The sequence below is a fragment of the Nannospalax galili genome, unplaced genomic scaffold, assembly GCF_000622305.1.
Source record: "Nannospalax galili isolate Female #2095 unplaced genomic scaffold, S.galili_v1.0 scaffold87, whole genome shotgun sequence".
NCBI classification, from domain to species: Eukaryota; Metazoa; Chordata; class Mammalia; order Rodentia; family Spalacidae; genus Nannospalax; species Nannospalax galili.
This window is the reverse complement of record NW_008360320.1, coordinates 9,152,029-9,167,710: the sequence shown is the minus strand read 5'-3', so window position 1 is coordinate 9,167,710 and position 15,682 is coordinate 9,152,029.

The following is a 15,682-nucleotide window of genomic DNA, read 5'->3' as shown; positions in this document are numbered from 1 at the left end:
TCCAATCTTATCTAAAGAATGTTTGCAACTGATTGTTGCTAGATGAAGAAGAGCTGATCTTCCTAAAACAAGGGACTCTAGATAGGCTGACTAGACTCAGTGGATGGACTTGCACTGGGGAACAGCTGGGGGCACCGACAACACAGTAGACAGTAACAGGGATGACAGAAGTATATGGGTTCCAGTGGAAGGGGGGAGCGCTATGGGATGGTGCCATTTGGGATGCAGGTATAAAGATCAATATGATTGTTTGGGATGTTCTGTATGAAATACACACAAAAAAATCAATAAAAAATATTTTTTAAAAAAAGAAAAGTGTTCTCAGGAAGAGGAAGAAGCTGATGCTGGAGAACAGGCAGGTGTAAAAGGAAGAGGTCATTTGACAGTAAGAGCAGAGAAAGATGTCCCTGAGGACCCAAAGTCTGGGGGGGATAAATTCCAGCTTCAAAAGTGATTGTGAGGGGCTGGAGAGGTGGTTCAGAGATTAAGAGCAATGGCTGTGCTTGCAGAGGACCCAGGTTCCATTCCCCACATCCACATGACAGTTAACCATCCAATCACCAGTTCCAGGTGATTGGACGCCCCCTTCTGGCCTCTGGGAGTATTGCACACACCAGTGTATTTATATACATGTAAGCAAAATACTCATATACATAAAATAAAAATAATAAATAAATAATAATTAATTAATAATAAATAAATAAAAATTAAGGGACTGTAGGAAGCAGGGTGTTTAGTAAATGTGATCTGGAAAGAAACCATAAAGTTTAAAGAATTGAAAGGGGTCATAGAGAAAAGTGAAAACAAAAGACAAGATGCTAAGGAAATTTCTGAAATGATAGGCAAGACTATTTTCTGACAAAGAACGAACTTCGGGTGGTAAGAAAAGACATTTTCATTATATAATGTTTATGCTTTCTTATGATTCTGCTACCTGTGAACATTATTAGTTAATGGTCGCTAAGTTTAAATATGTACTAAGTCAAAGCCGTAACGGAACACAGAGTGCTCGCTTTGCAGCACACCCACTAAACTAGAATAGTGAAGAGGAGATTCCGGTGGCCCCTGTGAAGGATTATGCAGATCTGTAGAGTGCAGAATGCTTTTGAAGATATGAAAGGAGGAGGAGGAGGACTTTTGTGGAAGGAAGGAGACCAACAGGAGAAGACATGGAGAAAAAGAAGAGAATGAAAGGGTGAATGTGAACAAACACAATGTACACACATGCATAAAAATGTCATGAATAAGCGCTTTGTGTGTGCTAATTAAAGGCCACTGAAAACAGAAATGTGTATCTTTAAGAATGTATATACATACTGGGCGTGGTGATACATGCCTTTAATCCCAGCACTCAGGAAATAGAGACAGGCAGATCTCCATGAGATTGAGGTCAGCCTGGTCTACACAGGGAGTTCCCAGTCAGTGGGGGCTACAGGGAGACCTTGTCTCAAAAAATTTAAACGTTAAATTAAATTTTTAAAAAGAATACACATACGCAAATGGAGGCATCTGAAAGGCAGTGCCCCAGAGGAGGACTTGGCCTCCCAAGTCCTCCTATTGAAGAACAGAGAAGTCAGGTCTTCAGAATCTCATAGGCCAAGAGGTCTAGCCCAGCACTGAGGTTGCTTGTCTAGTCTTGCTTAGAAATTTGAAGTATTCCACACACACTTTAGTGGTGAGGATAATATAACCATTAGCTAAGCCTAGTAACTATCACCATCTAGTTTATAAACAATTACTTCAAGTATCATAACTTGTAGAGCACTTGCTATTCAACCTAATCTTATTTAATCCCCACCACGGGACCCTGTGAGAAAGAGACCACAATTTTACTCAGTTTGCAGACAAGCCAGAGCAAATACATGACGTCACTTGTCTGAGGTCACAAAGCTAGACAGTGGCAGCAGAGCTGACTTCTTGGTGTCCATGTTTGTCATTTTATGGATACATTTCAGAGTGGAGACAATTTGTTAGAAAATGGTTTTGCTTTTTTTTTTCTTCAAATGGAAATACATTACTAACAATTTTTCATAACATTCTATGTGATTCTAACAGCCCATTTGTCCCCGAATAACTCCAGATATTAGCTTAAAAAATCTTCTCTAAGACGCATGTGTTTGGGAGTACAAAGCAAAAAAATTAAAATAAGAAAGTAACAAAGGTTTACAAACGATCAGCTTCTTCAACATAGGGAGTGTGGAAAAGCTTACCCTAAAGTTGTAAAAATGTAATTGTAGCATGGTAACTCTATTAAATATGTATACTGTGGTCTTTTTGACAATTGCATTAATCCCTTTACAAAGCCTTCAGATGCCCCATCACACAAGCATGGATGCTGTTTTGATCTATTTATTACTCTTAAGTGTTCAGAGAACTGTCCCTATTTTCTAATTAACACTTTTAGAGATAAAAAGACATGTATTAAATCAATCTGAATGATGGTTGTTTGTGAATCCCACAAGATAAGGCAATTTGCATGTTCACTTTGTACTTACAAACTGAATCTGCCCATCTCCAAAGCAGTCCCTTAGAATGTAAACCTTTTGTGAGTATTTGTAACTTGAAAGAATGTGTGGCCTGCTAAGAAGCAGTGCCAATTATCTAAAGGGCTTCATTACCGAATATGATTAAGATACAAAGATACTGGGTGGGTTTTGTGTATTGTTTGTTGTGCAATTGGAGGAAACAACTTTTGAAACACCAAGGATTGTCGATGATTACCTTTTAATGGGTAACTAGCACAACTCATTTCCCCCAGCAGTTAACTGCTTTCAAAAGTAACCAGTTGCCACTCACTTGAGGTAAGCTGCTTTGATATGAATTAAATTGCTTGTTGATGAAATGCACCTTTCAGCGACCTGTTTGAGTTGTGGCTGGTGCTGTAGCTCACATCGTGATGTGAATTACAGCATTAATGCTAAATCACAGTGGTGATTTATTATTGGGTTTTCAGTTCTGATGAGTCAGCACTGTAAGGTGTTTACCAAATTAGACCTTCAAGAACAATGGCACTTCTCTCATTATACAGAAATCTTTGTTGCCAATACAGGCTATTATTTCCACATGGATATGGTGTGGGCTCTCATCAGATAGGGTTTCTTGGCTTTGCAAGTTCTACCTTCATTAGATGTGTGTTCAATCAACTTTGAAGCTGTGTATAAAAGTCCCAGTCTTCAAAATTCGAGAACGGATCCTTTATCTTTTCTAAACAGTTCAACCTGTGCTTTCCTTTTGCCAAGTAAGTCAAATAACCAGAAATAGATGGTGTTGGCCAGTGAAAATGGTATCAGATTTTTCTTTCCTTTTCCCCCTAAGGAAAATAAAAAGCAATACCTCACATCCATTGATCTCTTTTGACCTGCCCTGTTAGATGGAAGACCTGAAAAAGACTGTCAGCAGAGGGGTGATGAGATGGTGGCAATGTGACACTGACTTGTTTAAGGGAAAAGCAGAGGGGTTTTTCTTTATTTCACAATTATTTTTCCCCTCCCACTGCAGGTCTTGAAGGTGCTGTCTGTTGATATAACTATAAACACAAGAAACTTGTCTTTGTATAGCTACTTTCTAGAAAGGAAGATGGATGTAAAACAATGTATACCTGAAGTAATGTCAGGTCATAATTTCTACAAGTCCTAGGTGTGTCCACCAAGGCTGAAATGCTCCCAAGTTTTGTAAATGAAGCCAACTAAAAGCTGCTTACTGCAAGTCCCATTCTGAGCTCACTTTAGTAAGCACTTGTTTTGTAACACTTCTTTCCTATAAAAAGAGCTTCTTAGGAACCCAAGAACAGTTGTCAGTTATAAATTCAACCTAATTATCACAGCACTTTATCTTCTGAATCAAAATTGAAATGATCAGTAAGTGTATCTTTGCCAAAAATCCCAGGCATATAAGTGCCACCGCATCTATAGGAAAAGCAACTGAACATCTTGGTGGAATCTCATCTGTCACCATTATTAGGTGATTAATAAAATCACAATGCTTCACTAGTGTATAAGGATTATAATGAGACCAAGTATAGACAAATAAAACATACTAATAACTCAAATCCTAAAGGAATGGATGTCAGTCTTTGGCATTTGTTCCTACACAAATCACATGACAAATGATATTCACACATAGGACTTGGTCCTGTGGATATCTGAGTATTTGCCCAATCCACAGGACACTGGGGAATCCGTCTGTCTCTCATCTATCCTCTCAGAAACTCACATGAGAACAGCTGCAAGTGAGAGTGAGCTTACTATAGGGATAACCTCGAATACTTGGCCTTTATTTTTTAAACTTACTTGAAAATGATTTATTATTCATAAATTACTTGAGAACCACCTCACAAAGAATCACAAGTGCTTGTACCACAACAGTACATTTAGAAGCACTCACCCGAACAGATGAAATTCTCTTGAGATAATCTTGTTTTCTCAATGCATAGAAATTCATCATGGAATAAAATACGAATAACTAAAGTCAATCATTTAATTTACTTTACTACTATAGTCTTCTCCACCTTGGCTTCCATTGTCTTTCTTTATACCCCAGAGATGGTACAAGGGAGGAGATTGGCTCTCCCTAAAGCAGGTCCTCTTCCTCTGCAGGGGCTTTCGAACCTCCACTGACAAGGCTTTGATAGGTGGAAGTAGTTACCTCAGGTTGAATGTTCTTGCAGCTAGCCTGTGAGCGCTCACTTAAATGGAAAGCTCTGTGGCCCCTGCCAGCTCCTCTGGTCCGCAGATGTCTCAGGACACAGCCCCACCCTTGCTAAGGCTCAGCAATGGGATTTGCAAAGGATCAGCATGTCAGACTTGCAACCAAACTTAAGGTGGACTTCAACAAAAGCTAGGAAACTCAATGGCTTTAGAAAGGTACATTTTAATGTTTGATATCTTCAAAAACTTCATTAAAGACTTCCTTCACTTTTTGGTTCAGATGGGGCATTTTGTTCTTTCTGTGAATGAGAACTTCGCTTATTTGGGGTAAATGTGGTTTTACATACCCTGTTTAACCATAAGTCCTGTAATGTAAACTGAACACACACTTTCCTTCACATTAAATTCCATTAGAAAGAAAGAAAGAAAGAAAGAAAGAAAGAAAGAAAGAAAGAAAGAAAGAAAGAAAGAAAGAAAGAAAGAAAGAGAGATAAAGAAAGAAAGAAAGAAAGAAAGAAAAAGAAAGAAAGAAAGAAAAAAAAAAAGAAATGCAACAGGATCTAAGCACAGCTGTAAAGCAGAAGTACAAGACCGCCTTGTAAACACTACAGTGTTCAGCCAGGGAAGGTCGCCTCTGTGCTGCCTGGCCAGGCAGTTGTTGGGTGAAGGCAGAGCCAAATGTGGTGCCAATTGCAAAACTGGAAACATGTCCAATAGAAAATGAAATCATTATATATCATGTCTGTATAATAATAATATGACTACTCTTTCATAGGTCATAGCAAATAAATGATAATATTTTTGAATTGGGATTTCCATGGTATTAAGAAAAATTATAACCTAAAGATATATTTTTAAAATTCAACAACATAAGGGAAGAAAGTGAAATAGAGGAAGAGAGGAGAGGAAGAAAGTCATACATTAGAAAGCAAAAACAGAACAAGAAAAGAAAGAAGAAAATGGAGGGAGGGGGAGGGGGACCAAGGAAAGAAGACAGCAAGGAGCACGAAGGAAAGAATAAAGTACGAAGGCTGATACAGGAACTTACAGTTTATTCAAACACTGCATGTTCAGAATGCATCTGCAGAACGTTAGAAAGCACAGGTGTCCTTATAATTGTGATACATTGGGAAAATTCACACTGTTAAATGAGCCTCAGATTCTCACTTCTACCTGCATGATACAGAAACACACTGTTTGTATGCTGGGCTAAAATCCAAAAGATGCCAAAATCAGTGCATGAGGATGGAAGACTTGCAAGATTCTGCTGTCTTGCAGTCCCTTAGTACTGGAGCAAAGAATCTGTGCATTTGTATTTCATGTGGTATTAATAGTGTGCATTTGTTGTGTCCTTGGACTGAATAATGATAAGAAGATACCATTAATGTGTGTGCCTGTGAGTGTGTGTATATGTGTGTGCCTGTGTATGTGTGTGTGTGTGTGCGTGTGTATGTGTGTGTGTATGTAGTGGGAGGGTGCGTGTTCATGTGTGTGAGTGGGGTATGCTCTTGCCATAGTGTGTGTTCAGAGGTCAGAGGACAAGTTCAGGTTCAGTCCTTACCTTGCTCCACCTAGGGCCAGTTTTGCTGTTTCACAACTGAGTATGCCAGGTTAGGTGGCCCAGGAGCTTCAGGGTATTCTTCTGTCTCAACCTCCCAACCACTCATTACAGAATTATAGATACAAGTGCCACCTTGCCAGGCTTTACAAGGGTTCTACTGAGGAGAACGTAGGGCCTCACATTCGCACACCCAGGCCACCACCATTATTATTTTTAAAATATATGGTAGAGAGTCATTGCTGTTTTTTTCAAGGATAAATCATTTAAAGTTTACATATTCAAAGCCACTTCATGGTCTTAGGGACTGGAAGTGAGCAAAATGCCAAGAAAATGATAGAAAACTAGAAAGGGGGGAAGTAATTTCCATGGAGCATAGGATCTAGGTTTTGGAACAGTAGCCTGGGCTACTGAAGAAGACGTAGGACTAAAGTAGGCATTTTGTCCCACTTTTACAGTTAAGATATAAGAAAGGAAACTATGCTGTAAATTAGCACTATCATGGAGGCATTTGCCTTATGAAATCACTGTTTGTCAAAGGACTTGCCATCTCTGAGGATCTGGAAAGGCAAATCAGTCTATTAATCGCAAACTTATTTTGTACCCAAAATCTTTGTTTCCATCGCAAATATTTTTGTTAATGGAGGCAACACTGGAGAAAAGTTCCATCTTTATAATATTGGTTTATGCTGACCACATGGTCAGAAATTAAGATTTCTAAGCTCTTTGTCTAACACATATACAGATTTGTATTTCTATAAGTATAATTTATTTATTCTTTTGGTTCTCCATTCATCAATCTATAAGTGGAGAAAATACAGAAAATGCATGTATTGTGGATTTGCTTGTCTGCACTCCATTGTGGAGCAATCCTTGCCCACATTTAAAGATTTATTTAAAGAGCATTTAAATATAAACAGATTCATATGCACGTGCATGCATAATGAAAGAAAGGGCAGGAAATGTTACATAATTTCCTTTCTGATTTTTTTTTGTGTGTGTGTAAAGCACCATGCCTTACTTGCATAGTTTGGGGTTACTCATTTTTGAACAGATATTCCTTTTTTCTATCAGAGTAAGGCACTGAGAAAAAAGAGATGCTCTATTTAAAATAATTGGAACATTTTTCCTGGTGTTTATTCCTTATTAACCACAAAGTTAGTCATGTAGCAATATGCTAGCTGTTCACTTTGTCCAAAGTTGGGCCTAAATTTCCAAGGAAACACAGAACTAAAACAAAGGTGGCTGCTGATCTGGGCCTTGGGGATGGCTAGAAGGAAGGTTTAATCTTTTTTTTTTTTTTTTTGTCTTTTTGAGACAGGGTCTCCATGTAGCCCCAGCTGCCCTGGAACTCACTATGTAGACCAGGCTGGCCTCGAACTCAAAAAGATTCGCCTGTCTCTGCCTCCCAAGTGCTGGGATTAAAGGCGTGCACCACCACACCCAGTGGTTTGACTTCTTTTAATCTGGGTAGTTAGTGCATCCTTGCTTCACTCCTAATATTTAAATATATCTGAAAAGATCCTCTGAAGTCTAAGTAATGTTACTACTCTTTTGTGGAATGTTTTTGTTATGTATATACCAGTTTTGCCAAAAATTCCCCATCACTGCTCTTCATTAAATAACAAGAGACTGTGAGGTTGATTCCGTTTCTTTATGAAAAATTGGCTTCCTTTCCTTTGGCTCATGAGTACTTGGGTCAATATCACTCCTGTACAACAAAAGGAAATAAAGGCACTGGCGTGCTAATGTGGCTTCACATGCTTATTCTGAATTTCTACCATTTGGGGGTCTTTACAGCTAGAACTTGGGCATTGTTTTCTGTGTCCCTGTGAATAGCAGACTAAGCCAGCTGAATGTGGGAATCTTCTACTTCTAACACTTTGTCAGACCTACTCAGATTTAACCAAATACCCTTACCAGTCTGTAGAATGAATTGTGCCCTTGCTAAGAGAACTGTTACTGTTCCAGTGAGTCCCATTCTCTTTTAAACCTAAATGCAAATCACAACCTGCTAATGGACATTCCGTTTCCTGTGTATGTCAAGCAACTGAGTTTCTGTTGGCTCTCTTGGGGCATCATTGACATTCCAGGTACTTCCCAGTGGAGAGTTCTAGGTCTGGCTACAGGCAGCACCCAATCCCAACAGCACACAAGCATCCTCTGTCTCTCTACCAGGTGCTTGAACCAAATGAAGAGACTAGCTGTAATTCTTACAGTCATTTCTCTGGAGGATTTTAGGTAGGTGAGATGAAAATTTTGGGATCTGCTGAATTGATGTGTCAAATAAATGAGGAAGTAGCTGAGTAGTGTATGCATTGATCTGTCATCAATAGAACTGCAGATCAGATGGCAATGTGATCATTTTTAGCACAGCTCTTCCCTTCCTCCGCTCAAATGCACAAAATGAAGCGCCCATTTGCTGACTAGAAATTCACAGTTGAGGTCGACTGATGATGCAGTGCAAAGAAGCCTGTTCTGTTCCTCTGCTGGTGGCTCAGTCATGCCAAGCTTCACCTCTAAATAGCTGCATATTTAATTATGCAATATTTAGAAATAAACTTCAGTCACAGTTCACTAATAACATGCACCCACCTGAGAGATGGGAGGGGGGAGACAGAGATAGATTGATTTAGCAATCACCAAGTAAAAAACAATAAAAAAAAAAAAAAAGCCCACACAGCTCAGTGCCAGGATGTAATATAAAATAAAACACTTATTTAAAGGCAAATTATAATAAATTTAGCTAAACTATAACGAAAGTACACTATTTTTAAAGGGTGAGACTATTTTTCTACCTCACCATAAAACCTTAGGAAGTTATAGATTAACTTAAGCAAACAGAGCAAACGTTGAATACCAAGAAGGTACAGTAGCTACTTTCTTGAAAACAAAACAGTCTCTTGCTCCTGCCATTTGTCTGAATTCTTCCTCCGGGCAAGCTGGACAGCTGCACTGGTAGGTTTTTCAGTCATGGGTTGTAAGCCCCACCTGGCTAGATTTGTTTAGCAGACAGCTGGCAGAATTAAATAAAAAGAATGGGACACAAAATGCTCCCCCCCGCCCCCCCCAAAAAAGGCTGAGAGAATACTTTTTAGAGGCTTTAGCCTTTTGGAGGTTTACGGGCTTCTCTCGGCGCCTTTTTTCTTTCTTTCTTTTTTTTTTTTTTTTTTGGCATACAACTAACAATACTGTGTTTTATACTTAGAGTGAATCTCCTGTTGAATGTTTTTTTCTTTTCTTTTCTTTTTTTTTTTTTTTTTTTTTTTTTTTTTTTTTTTTTTTTGCCTTTATTCACATCCTACTATATGTGAATATATCTCTTGGATATTTCCTCTCAATTATAGCACCATAGCTGAGGTAAAAATGCACATAAATGAACACATCAAGTAAGCATGTCTTAAATGACTTTTTTGTTGTTAGAAACGCCAATTTGCAGTTTATAAGTCCCCAAGAATGACATCAGTTTTAAATTACCTTTTTTTAATTTCTGCATTTTCTTTACTATTTTTTAAAGTCAGCCAGTAAAATAGATTTTCTTCGTCTGGAACGTTCTTTCTCACTTAAAGATAAGAAGGAGTCTAAATTGTGGGAATGGCATCCTTCTGCATCTGTTTCTCTCACAAACCTATCAAATATCTAATTTTTGGCATGACTGCTGACTCCGACAGGGGTATGACATAAACCAGCTTTGTGGTTACATGCTTCACTTTTAATCTCAAGGAAATAAAAATCGGCACTGACATGTCCCTTTACATATGACAACTGGGGAGTTTTAGTTTTTTCCAATAGTCCAGGAATAGGGGTGTTAACCTGGGTAGGTTGAACACACAGCATATGCAAAAGTGCCCTGCATTTTTATGGAACAGGCTCAAGGAAGAGCTGCCTTGGGTAGAGCTTTGTTACTCTCTGAAACAGGAGCTACAAACAATGGAAATGTAAAAAAATGTAAAACTCAGCTGCAGAATGACTAGAAATGTATCCAAGAATAAGAAGTAGCTCACTTAATAACCATGTCTCCTGTGTATTTTGTCTCTTTCCATACATGCAACAAGACAGAGCATTTTGACCACCACGAGTTCACTACTCAGCACTGGGAGAATCCAGGCTCTTTATTAAACACAGTAAATATAATATGGAAGGTTCAAAAAACCCAAAACAGTTTGGATACAGTCCTGATTGGAAGAAGTCCATGAAAATAGATTCCAACTGCTTGTAAATGAGCAAGAGGAGGGGCACGCTTACTTTAAAGACAGCACTGCATATAAGCGTCTATCCCAGTAGCTCCACTATCACCTCTGACATGACATTGAATGGCCACTCCAGCAGGCAGCTCAAATCTATGTACATAGCCCATGGAAAGAGATTGCATATTAAGGACCGGGGCAGGAAAACACTCTTAAACAAAGTACCTAATACTTGCTTTCCAGTGCAACAGCCTGACTTGGCCCCTCTCCACTGAGCCTATACATCTCTGTGCAATGTAGACTTCATGGAGCCAGGCATGATCTGTTCATTGCAGAGGCTGATTCTCTCTAAGCACTGATATCAATATCATACATTTCAAATACAAGGGAGGCCTGGGCAGGCTTAATCCCCCAAGCCCCAGTAAACCAAGCATGGTCTCCAGGGAGGCTGCTGGCACAGAGCAAAGAGACAGTGTTACTGTATATGATTCCACGTGGTTAGCAAAGCGGGTTACCATCAAAGGCCAGGACAACAGGCATGGTGAGAAGGGAGAAGGGAGGTCACTCCAGGCTTCTATCTGACCCTTAAGGATAGTCCAATCTTGGCTGTCATCTGACAGTATTGTATTTAATTTGATAGATACAATTACATCTCGAGCTAGATAATTACAGTGCTGCATATCTTGCATGTATCGGTGGCTTAGCAGAATTAAAGCTATAAAATCCTTTTATGTGTGCTACAGGGCTTTCCTATTTGTCTCCATACAGATTTCCTCTCATCTTCTCCCCTTGACCAAGGAAAAGAATTTCTCATAAAGTGTACTTTCTGATTCTGGATTATTCTGTGCGTGTTTCATGCAAATCCATCAAGTACGCTCAATGTGCATCTTAGCTATTTAATTTCTACTGCAAACTCAACCTCGCTTACTATTTCAGTAAGGAGACTCAAGATAATTTTAACAGATGACCCTCTACTGTTAGAAGATTTTGATCCACTGGCCATGAGGCCTTTGAAATTCATAAATCAGAAATAGGATGGAATTTTTAAAAATATTTTCAGACAAAAAGAAAAGTTTCAAGCTCAATCTTAATAATTGCTCAACTGCTCTATTTCTTCCTATTTTCTTCACCTTAAGGAAGAGGACTTCATTTAGATACTTTGTTAAAGGGCCTTAAATTTTACATTGACTTTCAATTTTTAGCTGAATGACCCACCACTACGCATTATTTATTTCTGGATGAAAATTGTTATCATTTCTTTCCTCTTTAGGTCACGGAAGCAGTTAATAGGAGATGGTGGGTACCACTTACAAGAGAGAAAATACTCCAGGGAGACAAATGGTGTTCTCTAAATGCTAATTCTATTCTTTGAAACCTGTGAGAATAAGAACTTACTTTAAACAGATGTTAACATATTGCTATAGGGACTCTGCTGTACAGATTCTATAGATAGTGCTCCAGATATCATCATAATAGCTCAAATTTAGAGTTAGAAATGTATGGTACTATTTGTTGAGTGAAAAGATGCTATATATTCTTAGGAGGTTTCTTTTTCTTTTATGCTAGAGTTAAATATCTAGCAAGACAGAAAATTATAAACTTCTTCCACAACCTAGAGTTTCAAGTCACTAATTTTACTAATCCATTAGGTATATGTTTCCTACACTTAAGGACCAAAGAAACCTGCAAACTCTGAATATTCACCCAGGGATCACTTTCCTGGTGGTGAAATGTAACCAGCTCTTCTGTGGAATGGAGTGATCAGTGGGTTCCAGCAACATTGTGCTGCAATGTGTAGAGAGGGAAATGAAGGCTAGCTCATCCAGAAGAAACTACAGGGGAATTTTAGATCAGCAGAATGCAATTATCCAAGTTGGAACTGTTCCAGGACACCAAAGAGAACTCTAAAGGTGGGTAAATTGAATAGCATTTCTCCTCAATTACAGGACAAGCAAGTACATCTCTGACAAGACTGGTGCTTGTTCTAGTTATTTGTCTTCACTTTATCACTACTATTAGCTAATTTCTGGTTGTTGTCATAGGAAACTGGAAGGTATAGACCATTTGAACACAATCGGAGGCATTAGATCTACTGATAAGCACCTTATACTCTTCAGCTATCAAAAACATGAAAGATATTTCTAGAATCTTTCTCAAAACAAAATGCATTGGCCTACTGGGTACTCAAGAAGTCTTTGCCTCTACATCTCTGTATGAGCACATGAATGACTTCTGGCCAATCTGACCATCTGGCCAATAAGATAGGAATATGAACTTGAATTCTGACTTGACCATGAAATACCTGCACTTGATTTCATTTCTCTAAATACATGTCCCTGGCTCACTTTCTTCACAGACACAGACAGACATAGACAGACACACACACACACACACACACACACACACACACACACACACTCATCCATCCAGAAGTAAAGTAGTAGGAGATAATCCACGAAAGGATTCACATCTTGTGCCAGACATGGCAGTGCATAACTTTGGTCCCAGCACTTGGCAGGCAGATGCAGGTGGATCTCTGTGAGACCAAGGTCAGCTGGAGCTACAGGAAGAACCTGTCTCAACAATAACCCCCACAAAATAAATAATAGATAAAGAATTCACATCCTTGAACCCCTATTCAGAGGGCAGATACCCAGAAGTACTTCGAACTACATCAGACCATGAAATGATGTAAACGAAATAAACTTAATGTTAAAATTTGAAGGTTTTTGTCACAGCCACTAGATGTACCTTGACTAATGTAATACCCATGATGGAAATGGAATTCCTTTGAACTCCAAAACTAGGAAAGTAGAGAAATCATTCTATAAACCAAGGATATGGTAAGACACACTTTTATTCATTGTTTATAGGAATATTAAATTTTTACTAATGTTCTAAGGGGGAAAAATAGTCAAAATATATTAAGTTGCACTTTAGCTACTTTTTAGACCACTATGACAAAATACCTGACAGAAACAACTTAAGGAGGAGGAATAATTTATTTAAGCTCACAGTTTCAGAGGATTTCAGTCCATAATGGCAGAGAAGGCACAGCAACAGGGGCAGTTCTGTTTGTGGCAGTGGAAGCATGAAGTGAAGAGGTTGTTGCTTCTTAGCTGAGGAAGCACAGATGGAACCAGAGGGTCAGGCTATAACTGTCAAGGTCTGCTGCTCACTCGTGATCCAGATCTGCCAGCCATACTACACCTAAAGCTTCACAGCCACTCAAAACAGCAGCACCAGCCAGGACCAAGTGTCCCAATACATGAGTCAGAGATGGGCCAGGGGAGCCACATTTCAGGTTCCAACTATAGCAAGCTGAAAGAGCCATGCTTAATTCTTATGATTTAACCTAATATATTAATACAGCTAGAAATTTTTCTTAAGGAAAGCTCAGAAATGGCCAAGATTTTGTCCCTCAGGACATTGTCACATAAATGGTAATGGAAAGTAAACACTTAGCTAAGCATTGGTACACCTTTACCAGGGAAGACCACATAGCCATTTAAAACTGTCTATCCATTTCACCCTGCACAAAACTCAACTTCAAATGGATCAAGGACCTCAACATAAGACCTGGTAACTTGAAAGTAGGAAATACACTGGAATGCACAAGGAAAGGACTTCACTAACAGGACCCAGGTGGCCGAAGTATTAAGGCCAACAACTAACTGACAAATGGGACCTCATAAAACTAAAAGGCTTTTGTACAGAAAAAAAAAAATCACCATAATTTGAGTGAAGAGGCAGCCTAGAGAATGAAGAAAATCTTTCCTAGCCATAAATCTGACATGGGGTTCATGTCTAGAACATACAAAGAACTCAACTAAACAACAACAACAACAAAATCCAAACAACTTAATTAAAAATTAGGGCAAGGATCTAAACAGAGAGTTCTCAAAAGAAATGCAAATAACTAATAAATATATTTTTAACATACTTAGCCATTGGGAAATGCAAACCAAAACTACTTTGAGATTTCATCTTACCCCAGTCAGAATGGTTAGAATAAAAAAATGACAAGAAATGCTGGTCTGAACATAGGGTAACAGGGAACAGATTCACTGCTGCTGGAAGCACAAACTGATGCGGCCACTATGGAAATCAGTGCGGAGATTCAACAACAGCCTAGAAACAGATCTACCTCATGATCCAACTTCACCACTCTTGGCATAAACCCAAAGACTCTGTATCCTACTACAGAGATACTTTCTCTTCCATGTTCATTGCTCCTCTTCACAATAACTAGGAAACAGAAACAACCTAAATGTCCCTCCGAAGATGAATGTATAATGTGGAACATATTCACAGAGAAGTTATATTCAGCTGTAAAGAAAAATGAAGTCATCAAGTTTGCAGGTAAATTTATGCTGAATGAAATAAGCCAGACCCAACAAAACAAATGCCCCATGCGCTTTCTTATTTATGGATACTAGCTCCAAAATCTTTAGATATGAGTATATATCCTGAAGTAATTGCAGAAGTCAGTGAAGTAAACTGGGACCATGGGATTGGGAGACGAGGGGAAAGGTGCTTGAGAGAGGGGGATAGTAGGACACAGGCATTATCAAGGCAGAAATGAGAAATATGGAGAAGAAGTAGGGATGGTGAACCAGGGAGAGAAGGAGAAAAGAAAGCTAAATAATACTAAGGATGTCTGTAAAAAAAACTGTAGGTAAATGTATTATTTCATAAACTTTAGTATACATATTAGTGGGTGTTTATAGCTGAAAGCTATCTAAGAAAAATCCCACAACTGGTCAACATGCAGAGACTCAGAGAATAAGAGAATTCAGAGTGTGCTCAGCCCTAAAATGGGTATCTGTATCACACCCCTTCCCCTAACATTCAGGGATGGTCATGGAAGAGGAGGTGAATTGTAAGAGCCAGAGGTGTTGGATGACTTCAGTGAAACACAGTTTTCCAGACATAAACTCACAGCAGCTATGACAGCATGCACAAGATTTGGGTAAGGTCAAGTTATACAAAATCTCAGTATGGAAGTGAGCGGTGGACATCAAGTCCCATCTTTAGCTGAAGAGCTGTTGGCATTAATAGCTGACAGGAAAGGGAGAGTCATCGGTCTTTAAGGGTGTGACCACTGGTAGGTCTACCATGCTCCAAGGGTTGGACCCACACCATAGAGGCTTTGGTCAACACAAATTGAACTAGACAAGCTTTGAGAGAGACAGACAGACAGAGAGAGAGAGAGACAGAGAGAGAGAGAGAGAGAGAACAAAGTTGAGTGGGTAAGGAAGGAGGTGGGAGTGAATCTGGGAGGAGGTGGG